Consider the following 22,585-nt stretch of genomic DNA (forward strand, 5'->3'; position numbering starts at 1 on the left):
ACAAGCAAAAGTACCAGGAATCATCACAGACAACAAAATGAAATCTGACATATACATAACTCAAGCAAAAGACACATATGAAGTTAGGCTTACTTTACAGACTCAAACAATTTCTAATTGACAATACAAGAGAGGCTACTGCTAGAACTCATCTGATTTCTACTCTTCTATATGCTTCCCTGATTTTCAACAACTTAAACAAAAGAGATCTAGTAAAACTCGAAACCTGCTACAATAAAACAGCTAAATTTGCTACCAACACCCCCCCCCCATCTCCATAGGACCCATCACTGCCTAACCTTAAAGCAACTTAATTGGTTAGAATTACCCCACTATTTAACTTTCAATCAGCTCAGCACTGCAAACAAACTGATACATCACCCAGGAAAATCTCCAGGCTCTCCAACAACTAACTGATCCAGCCTTACATCAACTCTTGTGTTCTTTATTCTACAAATAAATCCTTATTACAAATCTCCAGGTCTAATAATAATGCTGCAGACTCTCTATATTCCAACTATATCGCCAAAATCTGGAACAGCATCCCACAAACTATTATTTGTACAAATAATCTCACTCACTTCAAAAACCTCCTGAATAACCACCTAACCAGCCACTGGCTCTGCACTTGCTCAGGCCCTGGTTAAAACTCTGACCACCCTATTACACTTTAACTGCAATACCCTCTTCTGATAATAGATGCTAATCATATGTTAAAAAGTTAACTACTTACCTCTCATCCTATCCCCCCACCCTATCCCTTCCTTCCCCACTCCTACTCTGTCACAAACCCAAAAACGTTCCCCTTGTGTAAACTTGCCCAAACTAACTCCCTCAATTCCCACCTCACTCCATCATTCCCCCTCTAACACCTGTTTTCCACTCTTCACAGTCCCTCTACCCCTTTTAGACCTATATCCCAGTTTTTATTAGCAGGATATGCATCGTCATTAGTAGAAAATGTAATATGTATAACACTATGATTTACTGCATGTATATACTTCTTTCTCTAATGTTCATTGCGATATGGGCACCACATTATGTTCTGAAATATGAATATGATCTGCACATCACACTATGCTCCGAGATGTTTTCTAAACTCTATGTAAATCATAATGTATAATGTAAATAACTTTTCTTTGTAAACATTAACATATTATGTAAGTTACTTGTTAAGAACTGTGTTGGAGCTTTTCTCCCCAGGCTTCTGCTGAAAATGGATTAAAACCCAGTCGGACTTTCACAGTAGGGAAGGAAGTAAATAAATAGAAAACAAATAAAAAAGCAAACAAACAATCTTGGGAAGCAGTGGTACGGAACGGAAAGCACAGAGAAACAGACTTGTACAGTCTGAGGAGACAGCATCCACTGCTTGAATTATGTAGCAGTTTCCTCACTTATCTGTTGCTCAAAGTAGCAAAGACGTCTATCTCTGGTACACCTCACCTGTTTGGAACATCTAAGAATTCCTTGCCCAACAGCCACTCCTGTGGGTCTGAAGAGGTTCTGCTTAGAAAGTCCACAATAAAACTCTCCTGTGTCAGTACCTTTAGGAGTGGTCTCACTTCGAAGGTCTATTCCCAAGCCTACTTGGTTAACCTATGAAGTGACAAGACTTTATTCCCCCTTGTTTGCTTATGTACAGCAAAACTGTGGTGCTGTCTGTTATGGCATTGTCTCAGGTTTCTAGACTATCTTGAATGTTTTAAGGATATTTATTTTTTCTCCCTGGAAGTCCAAGTGCCCTGCTCTTTGATTTCAAAGGCAAGTCCTCATTACACTACGTTTAAGGCATCAACAGTTAAGGCCTAGTTTGAGGTAGGTTGTTTTATGGGCATGCCTTCATTCCTTTGTAGTTCTATCGCATCTATATCAGAACAATGAATGCTAAAAATAGCGAACGCTCTTTTATCAAACTTAAACGAGAAACCTTAAAATGTCGAAGGAAAAGATCACCGAATTTTTTTCCGAGGAAAAAATTCTCTGATCTCAAAAAAACCCCAATGTACAGGCAAACTTACAGGGGGGCTGTGTCCCCCACACCCCCCAACTTAAATATACCAGTTTCGAGATCGAACCACAGTGGAGAAAACAGCAAAGTCCGGAGAACAGCCCATTGATTTTTTTCCCTGGGAAAAAATAGATGTCCCATGCCTTCAACATTTTCAGGTTTCATGTTTTAAAGTTCAATAAAAGAGCGTTCACTAATTTAAGCGTTCGCTCTTCTGACAGGAACCCATTGTATCCACCATTCTGACACCCTCCTTACCAACAGCAGGAGTGGGATGGTATACTGCAGGGACTGAGACTGTTGGACTCGGATTCCTTAGGAAACACTGAAACTTCCTCATGTCAGTCTGGTCAAGGGCCACAACGAAGGCCAGTGTTCTGGTTGGGCATAAATTCACTTCTGCTCATTCAAGGAGAAACACTCAGGTGAGGCAGTCCAGGGTCTAACTCTAGTGCCCTCTGCATCTCCTCCAGAGTTTGGAACTTGATTGGCAGTTATCCTGGTGAGGCTAGATATGGATGCCCTTGGTACTGTAGTATGTTATTAGTGGTGACAGATATTTTGTTAAATATTCTGGGTATAGTAGGGAAACCAAGAGGGCAAGGAGGTAAAATGGTAATGCTGATACCCTACAAAACATTCAGGTACTGTTTATGCGCTCTGAAAACAGGGATAAGTATCACTTAAACTCTAATGTTACCAGTAGGGGGAGAAAGCCCAGGAGAGTCACTAGTGCCTACCATCTTGCATTTTGGAACTTTTAAGAATGGTGAAATTAGAAGTCCAGAATGGGTCTGAAGGTTCAGTCTTGTCTGGGTCAAGGAATAGCCTCCTGGCCAGAGGGAATAGGTGCTTTGTACTAGTATTTCTGCTAAGAGAGAGACAACCAGGTGTCCCTGGTTATTTGTCCCAGACAGAAGTCCTTTTCTTTTTGGTCTGAATTAAAACTTACTCTGTACCCTCTTGGGACATCTGTTAGGCACACTGGTCTGGAGTTATGTTTGACCAGTTTTGGTAGGGGATAGTTAGCTGGCCATCTATCCTTGGTCAATGTGGGAGGGGGTAAAGGGTGGAGCTGTTTTGTTTTTCTGGGCATCTCATACCATCAATACTGCTCCATGATGAGAGCCAAGTCTGGGGAGCACCCTCAAATCTCCTTAGGACTTCTTGCTATTTTATTTTCTGTGTGGCCTTATTACCTTTTGGCTCTTTGCCTTTTCCCCTGTTACTGGCAATAAGGCCTTTGCATAGAGATTCAGACTATATTACATTTGTGAAAGGAAGGTGAAACATCCTTACAAACAACGTCAGGGACACCACAGCACAAAGCATGAGACAGTTTATTCGTAAAATACAGGATTAATGTTTTCAGAAATGACTTTCCTTCATCAGATCCACATTTCAGTTACTCATTTGAAAAGCAATTGGCCAATAGAAAATGCAAATATGTCTTACATCACTTCCTAAAAAATTAACAATGAATACAGAAAGATCAAATTAATTATAAATACTTTAAAATTATTATATAATATAAATGCTTGCCATAAAAGTAACACATTAAAACACACCAAGACAAATATTCTACTTATAATCTGCGAGCCTTCAAAATGGGTTTGCAGGAAAGAAAAGCATTTAAGCCAGGTGGAACATGGACTCGCAGATCTGCTTTCCAGTGGGTCTCTCTAACCTCAGTGACATTATGTAAATCTCCCCCTCTGAAGTTGGGACTAACAGTATCAATCACCATGTAGGAAAAACTGTTATCAGGAAAACTTATAATACGTTGAAAAAGAGCATTATGTTCTAAGTGACTATGTATAGCATATTGACGTTGTAATATACGCGGTTTAAACATATGATTCGTCTTCCCTACATATAAACTGGCGCATCAACAGCACTTTGTAATATAAACTACATTCTTAGTGGTGCAAGTGGCATATTCTTTATAATAACTCTTATCAGTATTTGGATGTATAAATACATTCGAATTACTGATAAAAAGGACATGCCTTACATCTCCTACAAGGAAAAGTGCCTTTCTTATTACTCGTAAATCTACAAGAATTAGTATTAAATGGTCTATGGCACAACAAATCTTTCAAATTGTTATTTTTCTTGTAATAAAAATGAGGTGTAGCACCAACTAGTCCTTTAATCTGGTCATCTGCCAATAGTAATGTCCAGTTTCTGCGTATAATATTACAAATAAGGTTCATAGGGGTTCATAAGTAGGTAATAGGCTATCGGCCCAAGGGCCTAAGTAAGCCTAGCCAACAAGGTTCCCTGGATTACACCACCCAAGAAAGTTATTTTCCTGTGCCCCTGTCGAGCAGAGCCACAGAAGTGATCCTGGGGGGTGTATTTCCCATTTCCCATCCACTCATCAAGATTTGTCTTGAAGAGTGCTAATGAGGAACTTTGCTTGACATAAATGGGTATCCTGTTCCAGAGTATGAGAAGTCTCTAGGACATGAATCTATCCCTCCAGCATGTCCTGTTTATTGTGGTGACAAGGTTTAGGTCCTTAGAGTGTGTAGCTAGATCAGATTGGGATTTCTTTAGGTGTAGCATGTCCAACAGCTCTGGGCTTGACATAGCTTTATATGTTAGGCAGAGATCACCTCGGAGTAGGTGATATGCTACGGAGTAAAGCTGGAGTTTTTTGAGATGGTCAGTGTAAGGCATCTGTTTGAGGCCAGTAATCCTCTTTGTGAGGTACTTCTGTGGCCTTTTCAGCTGCTGCAGATGTCTTGTGAGGTACATTCCAAAAGGGGGGTTGTACTCTATAATGGGTCTAATGAGTGTCGAGTAGAGGGGAACAATGACCTCTTTTTTCCTGGATGAGAACCCTTTTGTGATGAGGTGTGCACATAGAAGGATTTCCTGACTATTGTGGTGATGTGATTATCAAAGGACAGACTACTGTCCACCTGGGTCCCAAGGTTTCTTATCAGACATTTGGTGTTAGGTAGACTGCCGCCTATGCGGTAGTTCATGGGTAGAGTTTTTACCAAAGGGGATGACAATGCACTTTTTGACATTGAGCTTGAGGCCATGGCTCTTACACCGGGCATTTGTCTCAGTGAGGCCCTTCTGTAGGATGTCTACATCATCTGGGGACTCGACTATGGCTCCTAGTTTGCAGTCATCTGTGAACTTCATCAGCCAAAGGCCTTCTGTGTTAGCCTGTACTTCAGAGAAGTAGAAACCAAACAGAAGAGGTCCCAGGACTGAACCCTGTGGTACTCCACTTGTCACTGGTTTGATGTCGGATTTGGAGTCGGCAACTTTTACAGTGTGATTTCTGTCAGTGAGCCAGCTGGCAACCCATCTAGTGTCTTATGGATTTATATCTAGTTTAGTAAGTTTACCTATAATTCCAGAATGGGGGATGGTGTTGAAAGCCTTGGCGAGGTCAAGATAGGCTGTGTGAACCACCTTACCCTCATCTACGACTTTACTGATCGCCTCAAAGAAGTCGATCAGGTTCAGGAGGCATGATCTGCCTTTCACAAACCCAAACTGGGTGGGATCCAGAGTTTGGAGGTTAACAATGTCTATGTTTATGAGTTCCATGATGATACGCTCCATGGCCTTCCAGACCAGGCTTGTCAAGCTAATAGGGCGATAGTTCCCGGGATCAGTGGTGGCTCCTCCTTTGTGGAGTAGGATAACTGTTGCTGTGCGCCATTCAGTGGGCACAAAGCCTGACGTGAGACTATGACTGAACATGGTGCTTAGGTGGAGAGTCAGTTCGTTCTGAAGATCGTGTAAAATGCAGATTGGGATGCTGCCCAGTACCATGGATGCTGTGTTTTTGGCTTTAGAGAGTGCAGCTTTTACCTGCGTAGTTGTGATTACAGGGACTCTGCATTTTTCCAGTACAGATATGGGCCCTTTAGGGGGTGAGAGTGGGGTAAAGTTAGCAGTGAACCTATCTGCCAGGATGTTGGCATTATCAGTTGGTTCTGTAATTTTCGTGCCATTGCGCTGTAACTCAGAGCAGATCTGGGTGTTGCCATTGAGATTCCTGACATAGCTATAGAATGCTTTGTGGCTGCCTTAGAATTAGTGGCAATTTTGTTTTCATAGCTAGCGTTGGAGGATCTTATAAGGAATCTCAGTTTCTTACTGAGGCTGACCAGGGAGCGCCTCCACTCATGGGATTTTACTCTCTTCTGCAACAGTTTCTTCCTTCTCTTGTAAAGTTTGTTTATGGCAGGGGACCACCAGATTGGCTTCCTTTTTTTGGAGGACAGTGTCTTGGTTCTGTTTGGGATAGCACGATCCATGCAGTTGTGTAAGTGCTTCTAGAGTGCATTTGTGTAGAATTCAGCAGTCGTAACTGTATTGTCCATCTGCATGGGTGTCATGAAGTTCGCCACGTCTATCTTAAGAAGCATTAAGTTGGCTTTGGAGACATTTTTACTGTGGTTTCCTTAATTGGGGATGAGGGCAGAATGTAGATATCTAGGGTGATTAGCTTATGGTCGGATCTGACCAACGAGGAGTTGACTTCAGGTGTGGAACACCGGTCACTCATGCTGGTAGTGACTAGGTCTAGATATTGTTGCCCCTATTAAACATATGTGGGACCCTTACATATGAGGAGTTAATCACAACCCTCCCTTCATCTGAATTCTGTGTGGCAGAGAACCAAGGCTTGCCTTTATCTCTACGCATTCTGACTAGATTAACAGTAAATTTATTAATCTCTTCTTTCTTGTAACCACGATTTGTTAAGTTATCAACTATTCTATCAGCTTGTTCTAAAAAATCTGTATCGTGACTATACAACCTAGAGGCTCCCAAAAACTGGTTATTGATGATATTAGGGAATATATGTGGAGGACGCATTCCGTCTCTATCCAACAGGGCATTCTTCCAACATGATTTCCAAAATAATGATGTAGTAAATTTGCCTTATGCATCCAATTCTATCCCCACAGTGTAAATTGGAGAAAATCAGTAGTGGACTCCCAAGTACTTAACAAAATTGCATAATTGTTCCCAATCACCTGTCCATAACAAAAAAACATAGTCAACAAATCTTTGATATAATAAAAAATATTAATTCCAAGGGTTTTTTGCATCAAGAACAAACTTATGTTCCCACTAAACTAGAAAGTACAGTTGTGTACACTTACAATAAATGTAGATGTTCGAGTGTATTCACTGTTGCAGTCATTACATCTGGGTAATCTGCTGGCAGGTTGCCCTCAGTCAGCCTGAATTCCAAAGTCTTGGGTCCTGCGTCAGTTGCTGTCTTCTCTTCCATGACGTCAGGTCGTCAGGGGTAAAAAACATGCAGCCGACGCAATTTTCTTTAGTTTTTCTTGACCCTGACGTCGGGTGCTCCCAAAAAGGTAGCAATATTATATATATATAAATATATATATATATATATATATATATATATATATATATATATATATATATATACACACATGAATCACTATAAACTTTACTTTCATCTACAAGGGGTTGGGAGGGTGGCCAAATGGTTAAGGTGCTTTCCTTGCAAGCAGAAGGTGCAGGGTTTGAGTCTCACAAGGGATAATTGGCTAGGCTTAAAATGGCTCGCAAGGGCAGTTAGCTTAGTACTAATCTATGAATCTACAAGCAAATACACCACATATGTTGTAGAAGATAGAGAAGGAAAGATAAACTGTAGAACAACAGGGGGATGGCAGGAGGGTAACCTGGACTGCAACAGTGAATACACTCGAACATCTACATTTATGGTAAGTGTACACAACTGTACTATGTTCTTCGTGTTTCACTGTTGCAGTCATTACATTTGGGTAGAATCCCAAAGCTACAGTTGGGAGGCTGGAGCTAAACAGCATTAGGTGCGGCAATAAGGCCCTGCAGCACTGCAGTGGCAAAGCCTGCCCTGGACTTAGAGTAGAGAGGAAAATGGTAATGCTTTGTAAGGTGTGAACAGAACTCCAAGTAGCAGCCTCTAGAATGTCTTTGGTTGGTACTCCTCTGAGAAAGGCTGCCGAAGTAGCTGCAGCTCTGGTGGAATGAGACCTAATGCCCTTTGGCACAGGTTTACCATGGTGTAAGTAGCAGAAACGGATGCAGTGGCTTATCCACTTTGAAACTGTCTGCTTTGAGATAGCTTTTCCTTCTGATCCTGCAGCATATGACACTAATAATTGCTCAGTTTTTCTTAGAGCTTTTGTCCTGCTCAAGTAGAATCTTGGCTGTTTGTGTATGTTCAAGGAATGCAGAATTCTCTCCCCTTTGTTCTGCGGATTTGGATAAAAAGTTGGCAGATGAATTGTTTGGTTAAGAGCCACACTGGAAACCACCTTAGGCATAAAAGTAGGATTTGTCCTCAGAGACACACTGTCTGGGTAAAATATTATAAAAGTCTCTACAGCCAGGAGGGCCTGTAGCTCTGAAACTCTTCTTGCTGAAGTAATTGCTAGTAGCAGAGCTGTCTTCCATGATAAGAACTTTATATCAGCGGTAGCAGCTGGTTCAAATGGAGGCAGGGTGAGTTTTTCCAACACATAATTGAGGTCCCATGCAGGTAACGGTGCTCTTCTAGGAGGCCTTAGGTTTTTGGCTCCAATAAGATACTGCTTTAGTAAAGAATGAGAAAAGATTGGTGGCTCTGTATTGTAATGAGCCGAAATGGCAGAGGCATGGATTTTGATTGATGAGAAAGATAGGCCTTTGTCAAGCATCTCAGTTAAGTATTGTAATATCTGAGGAATATGTGGTTCTGCTGTATCAGTTCCTTGTGCTCGATTCCAAGCACAGAATCTCTTCCATTTGTCAGCATAAGATTTTCTAGTACTGGGCCTTCTGGCTTCCAAAATGACATCCATCACAGCTGAGAGGTGTCGTTCGTATGATCACATGATTAGCCATGCTGCCAGGTTCAGAGTTTAAAGTTGATTGTACAGCATCTGATTGTTTTGATGGGACAGTAGTTTTGGTCTTTGAGGCAAGGTCCAAGTTTGGTATTGAGACAAGTTCCTTAGGATTGGGTACCAGTATTGGCGGGGCCAGTCCGGGGCAATTAATATCATCTTTGGCTTCTCTTGTCTGACTTTTAGGAGGACCTTGGGTAGAAGAGGCAGAGGAGGAAAGGCGTAAATTGACAGTTTTTTTCAACTGAATGACAGGGTGTCCACTTTCCATGCTTGTCTGTGATAAGTCCTCGTGCAGAATCTTTGCAATTGATAATTTTGAGGAGAGGCAAATAGATCTATGACTGGGCTCCCCAATTTCTCTGTTATCATGCTGAATACTTGTGGATTTAGTTTCCACTCGTGAGGATCCATAAGGTTTCTGCTTAAATCGTCTGACAGATTGTTTTGTTTTCCTGGCAGGAATTGAGCTTGAAGATTTATTTGGTAGGCCAAAGCTGTGTCCCACAGTGCCATGGCTAATCTGCAAAAGGGGTATGAGTGTGTGCCCCCTTGCTTGTTTATATACTACATGACTGTCGTGTTGTCCGCCTTTATCAGTAGTTGTCCTGGATGAAGTAAGTCCTTGAAGGCTGTTAGGGCCATTTGAACAGCTAGCATCTCTTTCTGGTTGATATGTAGATGCATTTGATTTGGTGCCCATATGCCCTGAATGCATCTTCCTGCCATGTGGGCCACCCAGGCATAATCTGATGCGTCTGTTGTTAAGGTTTGGCTGGCAGGAGGTAGAGTGAAGGGTTACCCCATGTTTTAGTGACAGGCCTTTGCCCACCATAGAAACTCCTGTTGCAGGCAGGGGATGACAGGAATCATTGTTTCCAGACTGTGTGAATGTTGACTCCATAAACTTTTTAGGTACCATTGAAGTTTCCTCATATGCAGTCTTGCATATGGAATTAGTAGGATGCAGGATGCCATGAATCCCAGAGCCTGCAGAATTTGTCTTGCAGAAGACTGGGTTTTTTGTTGCCATCAGTTTGAAGTAAGTAGTCAGTTGCCTTTGTTTGTCTGGCGTGAGGTAAGCCATCTGGGCAGTTGTATGCAAGCTCTGATGTCCCTAATATGTTCAAGCACTCTATCTTTGAACATTCTATTCGTTTTTTCCTACATAAAATGAATGGCAGGACACACAGAAAGAAAAGTATACTGCATTAGAAGTTCTGCAGTTGGCAAAGCATTTGCTTTTATTATTAAAGCCTAAAGATGGATGGGTATAACTGGTACTAACATGAATGTGTTGGCAGGCTATGCAATGCTTGCAAGAAAATGTGCCAAAGTGATAATTTTTACCAGTATGCTGTGATCTCTTTTTATTGCACAGATGCTGTTTCAGTGAGATGTTATTCCTAAACGTAAAAGGGGGATTTTCCAATTTTGTCTGTCAACCCAGGTGTTTCTTCTAAAATACTCTAAAGTTTTTTAATGATGTTGGTATATTCGTTAATATCACTGGAATATTGCATAACAACCCTAAAACCATTGGTGTTGCACTCCAGTCTCTGCCCTGAATCCAAAGATTGACCTTCACTGAGATATGGTTTGCATCTGCCACTGCGTTGCCTCCATTCAGTAATGGCACTGTCAATGTCTTGTGCACTATATCCTCTATCTAAAAATTCTTGTTTAGCTTGTTTAACATCAAAAATAAGAAAGACAGCAGTGCATTAGCTAACCATGTAAGCTGTGAAGATCCTACGCATATTTTAAATTTTTTTGTGATACAAGTAATACATCCTGACATCAGAGGGGCGCGACATTGAGAATCACACAGAAAGCAATGAGCAAGAATGGATACTGAAGCTTTATGCTGAAAAAAACCCAGGTTTGAATGGCATTGCTTCCCTTAAACCTTTTCTCAAAGCACGTCCATTGCCACATAAATTCTAGTAACCTGTCCTTGGAAGCTTTAATCTTTAGTATGATATATACAGAAATGGTTAGCTTGTTGTTATGTGCAGTGTTATTGTTATGTGAAATGCTTTCTCTACTTTTATAAGAGCTTAGTAAGGCTATACAATGGACAGCACTCATGCGTTTTTAATTTAACTAATCATGACAATTTTTTAATTAACTATAACCAATGACCTTAGCAGTGCTGATCACCTGACATGTCTTTTATTTATTTAAATGTTTTATAGTATTTTACTAGCTGTCTCATGAAGCGACTTGGTTAGTTGCGGAAGCGCTTACTTTTTTGTTTAAATAAAATCTTTGGTGTGTGAGCTTTTGGTGCAGTTTTTATTCTATTCAAATTTGAATATTTCTTTGTCTGCAAAAAGCTATGGCAGGAGCCAGACATTTTGTGAAAATTCTGGGAGCAATGGATAAGCCAAAGGGAAGCGCAGCAAATTGAAAGTGCATAAATCCTGCCATGAAAAGTACAGTTGCGTACACTTACCATAAATGTAGATGTTCAAGTGTATTCACTGATGCAGTCATCATATTTGGGTTATCTGCTTGCAGGTAGCCCTCAACCGGCCTAAATAACAGAGTTGTGGATTCCTGCATCGGATGCTGTCTCTTCTTCCATGACGTCAGGTCGTCAGGGGTATAAAACATGCAGCTGGCGTCATTACATCAGTTTTTCTTACCCCAGATGTCAGGTGCCCCCACAATGGGAAGCAATTATATGTTATGGTACCCCTCCATCAAAAAGCAAATACACCAGAAAGCTTAAATACACCAAAGAAGAAGAAAAGGTAGAGCCAAGAGAAGTCAGGGGGCTGGAGGGAGAGTGACCAGGACTGCAACAGTGAATACACTCAAACATCTACATTTATGGTAAGTGTACACAACTGTACTATGTTCTTCATGTTTCACTGCTGCAGTCATCACATTTGGGTTGATTCCCAAAACTAAGGAAGGGAGGAGGAAGTTAGACAGCATTAGGGCCAGCTATTAAGCCCTGCAAGATGCAGTGGCAAAACCAGCTCTGGATTTAGAAAAAATAGGCATGTGGTAATGCTTGGTGAAGGTATGTACAGAGCTCCAGGTAGCAGCTTCTAGGATGTCCCTGGTAGGTACACCTCTGAGGAAGGCTGTGGAGGTAGATGCAGCCCTGGTGGAATGTGATCCTATCCCCTGTGGGGTAGGTTTTCAATGGTGCTTATAGCAGAAATTAATGCAATGTGCTATCCATTTAGAAATGGTTTGCTTTGAAATGGCCTTACCCTCTGCCCCTGTAGCAATGCCAACTAGCAGCTGTTCAGATTTTCTGAGAGGCTTAGTCCTGTCCAAATAAAATCTAAGCTGACTGTGCATGTCCAAAGAGTGCAGTATTCTTTCTCCTTTGTTTTGTGGATTCGGGAAAAAGGTAGGCAAGTGAATGGACTGAATAAGGGCCACACTAGATACCACCTTCGGCATAACCGAAGGATTGGTCCTGAGGAAAACCCTGTCTGCATGGAAGATAATGAAGGGCTCCACTGCCATCAGGACCTGTAATTCAGACACTCTTCTTGCTGAAGTGATAGCTAGAAGGAAGGCTGTTTTCCAAGAAAGGAATTTCAACTCTGCAGTTGCAGCTGGCTCAAAAGGAGGGAGAGTGAGCTTTTCCAATACAAAGTTAAGGTCCCAGGCTGGAGTAGGAGAAGAGGGGTGGTTCAGTATTATAATGTGCTGAAATGGCAGAGGCATGAATTTTAATTGACAAGAAGGATAGGCCCTTGTGCAGCATTTCTGTTAGGTACTGAAGTATATGAGGTAAGCTGGGCACCGTTGTGCCCATCCCCTTAGTCTGGATCAATGAATAGTATCTTTTCCACTTTTCAGCATAGGATTTTCTAGTACTAGGCCTCCTTGGCTCCAGAATGACATCTAGCATCTGCTTACTGAGGGATGCTACTGAAGAGCTCAAGGAATTAGCCAGGCTGCTAGGTTCAGGGCTTGAAGCTGAGGGTGCAGAATATGGCCAGCCTGCTGTGACAGCAGGGACGGGATCTGAGGCAGATGCCATGGTTCCAGCAGTGTCACACAGTGCAAGAGGGGGTACCAGTGTTGGCGTGGCCAGTCTGGTGCAATCAGTATTGTACTTGGCTTGTCCTGTTTGATCTTTAGCAGAACCTTCGAGGGGAGAGGCAGAGGGGGAAAGGCATAAACCGAGAGGCTTTCCCAGGTAAAGGACAGGGCATCCACTTTCCAAGCTTGACTGTGGGAAGTCCTTGTGCAGAATTTGTCCAATTGGTAGTTCTGAGGGGAGGCAAACAGGTCTATCTCTGGAGTCCCCCATTTGTTCCTCACGAGGTTGAATATTTTTGGTTCCAGTTTCCATTCGTGTGGGTCCATGTGATTTCTGCTTAGGTCGTTTGCCAGGGAATTTAGCTTGCCTGGCAGGAATTGAGCCTATAGGTGCACTCAAGGCTGTGTTCCACACAGCCATGGTTAGCTTGCAGAGAGGGTAACAGTGGGTTCCCCTCTGCTTGTTTATGTACCACATAACTGTGGTGTTGTCTGTCTTTAAGAATAATTGTCCTGGAAAAATGTGGTCCTTGAGGGCTGTCAGGGAATTCTGTACAGCTAACGTTTCTTTTTGGTTCATATGTAGGTGCATCTGTCTCGGGATCCATTTGCCCTGAATGCACTGCCCTGCCAAGTGAGCCCCCATGCATAGTCTGATGCATCTGTTGTTAGGGTTTGAGCAGCAGAGTAGAGTGAAAGGGAGCCCCTCGTTGTGGTAGCAGGCCTCTGCCCACTAAAGGAACTTTGCCTTGATACAAGGAATGATAAGAATCATTGATTCCAGGTCCTCAGAATGTTGACACCATAGGCTGTTTTAAGATATCATTGTAGTTTCCTTATATGCAGTCTTGCATATGGAATTAGTAGAATGCAAGAGGCCATAAACCCCAGGGCTTGCAGAATTTTCCTTGCAGATAGCTGGGTCTTTGTGGCCAGTAGTTTGAAGTAGGTTGTCAAACTTGTTTCTCTGGAATGAGGAAAACCATCTGGAAACATGTGTTCAAGCTTACTCCCAGGAATACAATCTGTTGGCAGGGTACTAGGTGAGATTTATTTTCGTTTATGGTGTACCCCAGTGAGGTTAGAAGTTTCTTTATGAATGCCACATGTTTTAAAAGCAAGTCCTGGCTTTCTGCCTAAATCAGACAATCGTGCAAGAATGGGTATATCTGAATATTGCTCTGCTTGCAAAATGCAATGGCTGAAGCTAGACACTTTGTGAATACCCTGGGCACAGTAGATAAGACAAAGGGAAGTGCAGAGAACTAATAGTGCATGGAGCCTGCCCTGAAGCATAGATATTTCCTGCAAGATTCCCTTACTGGAATGTGCAGGTAACCTTCCTTTAAGTCTAAATTGCCAACCAGGCATCTTTGCCTAGCATAGGAAGCAGCCGTTGAAGTGTTAGCATTCTGAATTTTGGAATTACCAAAAAGGTGTATAGAATAGAGAGGTCCAGGATAGGACGTCAGGAGCTGTCTTTTGGAATTACCAAAAAGGTGTATAGAATAGAGAGGTCCAGGATAGGACGTCAGGAGCTGTCTTTTCTGGGTACCAGGAAAAGTCTTGAATAAAAACTTTGTCCCTTTCTTCTGCTGAGACAGGTTGAATATCCCTGATACTTAGAAGAGAGAGAGAAACTGTTGTTGGGCCTCTGCCCACTGATTTGTGGGTAGGTCCGGCCAACCGTTTGGGGTTGGTAGGGTGTGGAAGTAGAATCTGTATCTTTGGGGAAACCATATTCAAAACCCATTTGTCTTGGGTAATGAGTTTCCAGTTTTTTGCATGCAGGGCGAGCTTTTCTTCTAAGGAAGCAGGCAGCTGAGCAGGGCTTGGAAGAGCTAAGATTAAGTCATTGTGCCATTTTTCCATATGGGGGTGCCTTACTACTCCCTGCTTTGGAAGTGGGAGCCCCCCACTGCTTAGGCCTGTGCGTAGCCTGAGACTGTAACCTAGGTGGTCTGCTGTTCCTGGGTTTGGACTGAGAGGGCCGGGAAGAGATAGAAAGGACCAATTTTTGAAGGCCAACGCCTACTAAATAGTACAGTTGTGTAAACCTACCATAAATGTAGATGTTCGAGTGTCTTCACTGTTGCAGTCATGACTGAAGGGTTCTCCCCTGCCGGCAGGCAGCCCTCGGTCGGCCAGAATCCCAAAGTCTGGGTCCGGCGTCGGCTGTTCAACCATGCTCCCTGACGTCAGAGCGCCAGGAGTATAAAGCTGACAGCCGACGCCATCTTCTTCAGTTTTTCTTGCCCCAGATGTCAGGAGACCCAAAATTGAAAAGGTCCCATAACCTTTGCAAATACACCTCAGAAGAATGGTGAAAAAAAAGGAAATACACAAAAGTAAAAATAAGAGGGGACAGGAGGGAGGGAAACCCAGACTGTAACAGTGAAGACACTCGAACATCTACATTTATGGTAGGTGTACACAACTGTACTATGTTCATCGTGTTTCACTGTTGCAGTCATGACTGTAGGGTAGAATCCCAAAGCTGAAAGAAAGGGAGGTGGTCATAGAGAGGAAGGGGTGGCTAAAAGGCCCTGCAGGACTGCAGAGGCAAAGCCTGCCCTAGACTTAGAGTAGAGAGGTAGATTGTAGTACTTAGAAAATGTATGCACTGAACTCCAAGTTGCAGCTTCCAAAATGTCCTTGGTAGGAACTCCCCTGAGGAAGGCCGCAGAAGTGGCAGCAGTTCTGGTGGAATGAGTCCGTATACTCCCTGGGATTTGCTTTCCATGGTGAGAATAACAAAATCTGATTCCATGAGCAATCCATTTAGAAATGGTCTGTTTAGAAATGGCTTTACCTTGGGAACTTGAAGCATAAGAAACAAACAATTGATCTGATTTTCTGATGTCCTTGGTTCTGTTCAGGTAAAAACGTAGCTGTCTGTGTACATCCAAGGAATGTAAGATCCTTTCCCCTTAATTTTGAGGAGTGGGGAAAAAGGTTGGCAAGTGTATAGTTTGATTTAAAGCCACCTTGGAAACCACCTTAGGCATGAAGGTAGGATTAGTCCTCAAAGATACCCTGTCTTGATGAAAAATAATATAAGGCTCCACAGACATAAGAGCTTGTAACTCTGAAACTCTCCTGGCCGAAGTTAGGGCCAACAGGATGGCTGTCTTCCAAGATAAAAACTTGATATCAGAAGAGGCAGCAGGCTCAAAAGGAGGCAAGGTTAGTTTTTCCAAAACATAGTTGAGATCCCAAGCAGGAATAGGAGGAGATCTAGGAGGTCTTAAGTTCTTAGCTCCTCTGAGAAACTGTCGCATGAGCTGGTGGGAAAAAATGGGAGGGTCTGTATTGTAATGAGCAGAAATAGCAGAGGCATGTATCTTAATGGAAGAGAAAGAAAGACCCTTATGTAAGAGATCTGACAAGTAAAGTAAAATTAAAGTAATGTTAGGAAGAAGAGGATCAGAATCCTGAGCCTGCATCCAGGAACTAAATCTTTTCCATTTTCCTGCATAAGATTTTCTACTGCTAGGACGTCTGGCTTCTAAAATGACATCCATAACCTGCTTGGGCAGTAAAGAAGAAATCAAAGGCTATAGATTAACCAGGCTGCCAAGCTGAGAGTTCTGACATGAGTGTAGAACCTGACCCTGATGTTGGGACAGAAGGTTCGGTGAATGAGGTAAAACCCAAGGGGGCTCCAGGCATAGGTTTTTTTAGAGTTGGATACCAAAACCGCCGAGGCCAATTTGGAGCCAGCAAGATTATCTTCTTGGGCTTGTCCTGTTTTATCTTCAATAAAACCCGTGGAAGAAGAGGAAGAGGCGGAAAGGCATATCCGAGAGGTTCCTCCAACTGAATGACAGGGCGTCCACTTTCCAAGCTTCTCTGTGGAAAGTCCTGGTGCAAAAAGTCTGTAGTTGATGATTTAGATGGGATGCAAAGAGGTCTATGTGAGGACATCCCCAGACTGCTGTTATCATCCTGAATATTTTGGTGTCCAACATCCACTCGTGTGGATCCGAAAGATTTCTGCTCAGACTGTCTGCCAGGAAATTTTGTTTCCCTGGTAGGAACTGAGCTTAAAGATCCAGATTGCAAGCTAGAGCTGTGTTCCATAGATCCATGGCTAGTCTGCAAAGGGGGTAGGAATGAGATCCCCCTTGCTTGTTTATGTACCACATAACAGTTGCCCTGGTTGTAAAAGATTCCTGAAGGCCAATAGAGCTTTCTGAACGGCTAACATTTCCTTTAAATTGATATGCAGGTGCTTCTGATCCTTTGTCCAAAGGCCCTGCAAACAATTGCCCCGAAAATGGGCTCACAAGCATAATCCGAGGCGTCCGTGGTTAGAATCTGAGAGGCATGAGGCAGACCACGGAAGGGCTTCCCTTTGTTTAGAGCACATGCCCTGGACCACCAAAGAAATTCCTTTTGAAGGCAAGGAAGGACGGAGATCAGTATGTCTAAACTGTGGCAATGCTGAGACCATACACTTTTTAGGTACCACTGTATTTTCCTCGTGTAGTCTTGCATATGGTATGAGAAGGATGCAGGAGGCCATGTAACCAAAAGCCTGCAGGAATTTCCTTGCAGATAGACGAGTTAAAGTTGCCAAGGTTCTGAAAGTTGAAGCCAGCTGTAACTGTTTTTCGGATGTCAGAAATGCCATCTGGGTTGTGGAGCTTAGTAGCGCCCCCAGAAAAGTTATCTGTTGTGATGGTGTCAAATTTGACTTTTTTATGTTTACAGAGAATCCTAGGAACTTGAGGAGGTTCTGTACAAATTCTAGATGCTGGAGTAAGACATCCTTGCTGTCTGCCTGAATAAGACAGTCGTCCAGATAAGGGTAAATTTGAATTCCCTTGAGTCTGCAGTAAGTTTCTACTGGAGCCAGGCATTTGGTGAAGACCCTGGGCGCAGTAGATAATCCAAAGGGCAGCGCAGAGAATTGAAAGTGCCTCGATCCGGCTTTGAACCTGAGGTATTTTCTGCGATCCTGCCTGATGGGAATGTGTAAATATGCCTCCTTTGAATCCAAAGTTACCATCCAAGCATTTTTGGACAGCATTGGAAGTAGCTGCTGTAGAGTAAGCATCTTGAATTTTGGAATCTCTAGAAAGATTTTCAAGACCGACAGATCCAGAATGGGTCTCCATGAGTTTTGCTTCCTTGGGACTAGAAAAAGCCTTGAATAAAAACCTTTTCCCATCTCTGAAAGAGGAACCTGTTCTATGGCATTCAAAGCCAAAAGAGCTTACACCTGGTTTAAGGCCTCTGTCCATTGATGCTTTGGAAGGTCTGGGCATCCGCTTGGCCTTGGCAAGGTATGAAAATGGAATTTGTAACCTCTTAAAACCACATCCAAAACCCATTTGTCTTGGGTTATTTGAGTCCAATTTTGATAAAAAAGAGAGAGTTTTCCTCCGAGAGGGGCTTCCAGGCAAGAAGTTCCTGTAGCCCAACAGAGGGAGTCATTGAGTTTGTTTCCTTTGAGATTGTGACCTGTCCTCTCCTCCCCTAGAGGTGGAAGCAGTCCACTGTCTTGGTCTATAAGCAGCTTGCGTTTGAGGCCTCCCTCTAGAACGTCTATATCTACCCCTTTGAGGCCTGTCAGAAGCGGGAAAGGACCAATTTTTAGAAGGCCAATTCCTGCTAAATCTAGGAGGCTGTACTTGTAAGAAATCTTTAACCGTTTGCATGGATTTCGCCTTATCCTCCATCTTTTTAATTACCTCTTCAGCTTTAGATCCAAATAAAACATCATGCTGAACAGGAGCATCCAATAATTTAGCCTTTATTTGTTCAGGTAAATTCTGTTCCTTTAGCCATGCATGCCTTCTAATGACTGTGCCAGAGACCGCAGCCCTACAAGAAGCCTCCAAGGCATCAAATCCACAGTGTAAACCATGCTTCCCAACTTGTTCAGTGGCGTGCAATAAGTCATGTAATTCCTTATCATCTGCACAGGCAGAAATGGAAGTAAGCTTCTGTTTTAAGAAAGACAATAGAAATTGCTGGTATTTAAACATATGAAACTGGCAGTTTAAAGCCCTAATGGACAAAGTAGCAGAAGTGTACACCTTTTTGCCCCATCTTTCTAAGGATCGAGAATCCTTTTCAGTAGGAATGGGATATTTGGCAGAAGCGGCCTTAACTCCCTTGGGACCCTGAGAAATGGTTTCAGGGTCAGCAGAAGGGTTCTTGTATAAAAACTGATGGGGAAGCAGGAACCCTGTAATATCTATCAGGCTTAACAGGAGCAGGAGGAAAAAAGTCAGGGGTTAAGTTAGCCTCCGAAAAGGCATCATCCACAATATCCAAAACAGGAGGAATAGCCAAGGGGTCTATGTTGGGGAAGAAGAAGAAATTCCCTCAGTCTTTTCTTGGATTCTGAAAACTCCTGTCCTTCCCAATGGAAATGTTCCCTCATTTCATGCAAAGTTTCCCCAAAAGAGAAATCCTCAGGGGGAGAAGCAGAAGGAATGGATTCTTCAGCATCAGAATCCTCATAAGGAGGGAAAGAATATTCCTAATAAGAAGAAGAAAAGTACAGTTTTGTACCTACCATAAATGTAGATGTCCGATAGGTATGCATCTGCAGTCATAACATATGGGTTGTCCTGCCTCAGGCAGCCTTCGGTCGGCCGGATTCCAAAGTCGGGGTCTGGCCTCGGCTGATGTCGCACTTCACCCGACGTCATAGCTCCTGGGGTGTAAAGGCATCAGCCGACACCATTTTCCTCGGTGTTTCTTGCCCCAGATGCCAGGTGCCATCTAGGAAGGCTAAATTTGGATAAATGTTGTAAATTCCAAACAGTAGCAAACAAAATATATATACATATATATACATACAAACAAATACACCATAATAGATTCCCCCAGCTAGCTGAAAGAGGGGTAAGCACCCTAGGAATACCACAGAGGGGAAGGAGGGTGGGTAATCCTGACTGCAGATGCATACCTATCGGACATCTACATTTATGGTAGGTACAAAACTGTACTATGTCCTTCAAGGATGCATCTGCAGTCATAACATATGGGTAGAATACCATAGCCAAACTGGGGGAGGAGGCACTAAGATAAAGATGGTGTAGTTAAGATCCCTTGTAAAACTGCAGTTGCAAAGCCTGCTCGGGATCTGGAGTATAAAGGAAGATTGTAATGCTTGGCAAATGTATGCACGGAGCTCCAAGTAGCAGCTTCTAAAATGTCTTTGGTAGCCACTCCTCGTAGGAAAGCTGTAGTGGTGGCTGTTGCCCTTGTGGAGTGAGGCCTGATATTTTCAGGAGTTGACTTTCCATGAAAAGAGTAACAGAATCGAATGCAATTTCCTATCCATTTTGAAATTGTCTGTTTGGAAATTGCTTTCCCTTGCACTCCTGTTGCATATGCTACCAGAAGCTGGTCAGATTTTCTGCTGGTCTTAGTTCTGTCCAGGTGGTAGCGCAGTTGTCTATGTACATCCAAGGTGTGTAGTAGCTTTTCCCCCCTGTTCTGAGGGTTAGGGAAGAACGTAGGCAAATGAATAGCTTGGTTCAAGGATACCCTGGATACCACCTTTGGCATGAAAGTAGGATTGGTTCTCAGAGACACTCTATCCTGGTGAAAAATAAGGAAAGGCTGTACTGCCATTAATGCCTGTAACTCGGATACCCTTCTTGCTGAAGTGATTGCTAGAAGGAAGGCAGTCTTCCAAGATAAGAACTGTAAGTCTGCTGATGCTGCTGGTTCAAAAGGGGGAAGTGTTAATTTTTCCAGTACAAAATTGAGATCCCATGCAGGCAGAGGTGGTTTCCTTGGAGGTTTTACATTTTTGATCCCTCTTAGAAATTGCCTGAGAAGAGGTTGAGAGAAGATAGGAGGATCCATGTTGTACTCTGCTGAAATTGCTGAAGCATGAATCTTAATGGAAGAATAGGACAGGCCATTGTGGAACAGTTCTGCTAAGTATTCTAGGATGTGTGCTAGGTTTGCAAGCGTGACATCTGTTCCCTTTGATGTACTCCAAATGAGGAATCTCTTCCATTTGGCTGAGTATGTTTTCCTTGTGGAGGGTCTGCGAGCCTCCAGGATAATGTCCTTGACCCTCTGAGATAAAACAGGTTGGTTTTGTTTTATGCAATTTTCCAGGCAGTTAGCTGCAGCGTTTTCAAGTTTGGATGTAGGGTCCTGTAGTTGTTCTGTGTTAGAAGTAAAGGCCATAGAGGTAGATGCCATAGGTTCGTCCGAGACATGCTTCTCAGTAGCAGGTACCAATGCTGCCTTGGCCAGTCTGGAGCTATCAGAATTACCTTTGGCTGTTCCTCCCTGATCTTCAGTAGAACTTTATACATTAATGGGAGAGGTGGAAAGGCATAAACTGTCAGGGCCTTCCAGCTGAAAGAAAGGGAGTGCACCCTCCAGGCTTGTAGGTGGTATTCTCTTGAGCAGAATTTCTTCAGTTGGTGGTTAAGTGGGGAGGTGAACAAGTCTATCTCTGGCATTCCCCATTTCTTTGTTATGGTTTTGAAGATATCTGGATGCAGCATACATTCGTGAGCATCCGTGGTAGTTCTGCTTAATTTGTCTGCTAGTGAATTCTCTTTTCCTGGTACGAATCTGGCCTGCAGTTGAATGTTGAGATTCAGACCTAGGTTCCACAGTTCCATTGCCATCCGGCATAGAGGGTAGGAATGCGTGCCTCCCTGTTTGTTGATGTACCACATGACTGTGGTATTGTCCGTCCTTATCAGCAGGTGTCCTTGCTGGAGGAATGATTTGAATGCCTGTATTGCATGTTTCACTGCCAGCATCTCCTTTAGATTTATGTGCAGCTTCAGCTGGTTCTGGGACCATAGGCCTTGGATACACTTGTCTTCCATGTGTGCGCCCCAGCCTAGGTCTGAGGCGTCCATGGTGATGGTCTGCCTTGGTTGTGGTTTGTGGAAAAGCAACCCTCTGTTGGTCTGGCAGGCCTGAGCCCACCACAGGAATTCTTTTTTCAGGCATGGAATGATTGGTATCATGGTCTCTAGACTGTGTCTGTGTTGAGACCATACATTTCTTAGGTACCATTGTAGTTTTCTCATATGCAGTCTGGCATGTGGGATCAAGATTATGCAGGATGCCATGTAACCCAGGGCCTGCAGGACTTTCCTTGCAGTAAGCTGAGTTTGTCTTGTCAATGCAGTGAGTAGATTGGAAGTTGGTTTTGTTTTTCTTCTGTGAGAAAAGCCATCTGAGTTATTGTGTCCAGTTCTGCACCCAAAAAAGTTATCCTTTGGGATGACACTAGTCTTGACTTCTGTAAGTTGACTGTGTATCCCAGGGCTTGCAGCAGTTGTATGACATAGGCCAAATCCTTTATTATTTTTGTCTTGTTGTCCGCTTGTATTAGGCAGTCGTCCAGGTATGGATAGATTTGAATTCCCTGAAGCCTGCAATGTGCAATTACTGATGCCAGGCATTTCGTGAATACTCCTGGTGCAGTAGATAAGCCAAAGGGCAATGCTGAGAATTGATAATGCTCTGATCCTGCAAGAAATCTGAGGTGTCTTCTGCAATCTGGTCATATAGGGACGTGCAGGTATGCCTCCTTGAGATCTAGAGTCACCAGCCAAGACTCCTTGCCCAACATGGGAAGAAGTTGCTGTAGGGTCAGCATCTTGAATTTTGGTACAATGAGATATGTGTTCAGTGCGGACAAGTCGAGAATAGGCCT

General features: G+C 43.1%; 1 protein-coding gene across 1 annotated transcript in view; it reads right to left on the reverse strand.

The window, feature by feature from the left end:
* STAM2 (signal transducing adaptor molecule 2) overlaps nucleotides 1-22,585 on the reverse strand; it is a gene marked incomplete in the record, with an annotated part of 1,442,819 nt that overhangs the window by 652,631 nt on the left and 767,603 nt on the right.

The sequence above is a fragment of the Protopterus annectens genome, chromosome 6.part0 (assembly GCF_019279795.1).
Source record: "Protopterus annectens isolate FY-2018-M chromosome 6.part0, PAN1.0, whole genome shotgun sequence".
NCBI classification, from domain to species: domain Eukaryota; kingdom Metazoa; phylum Chordata; order Ceratodontiformes; family Protopteridae; genus Protopterus; species Protopterus annectens.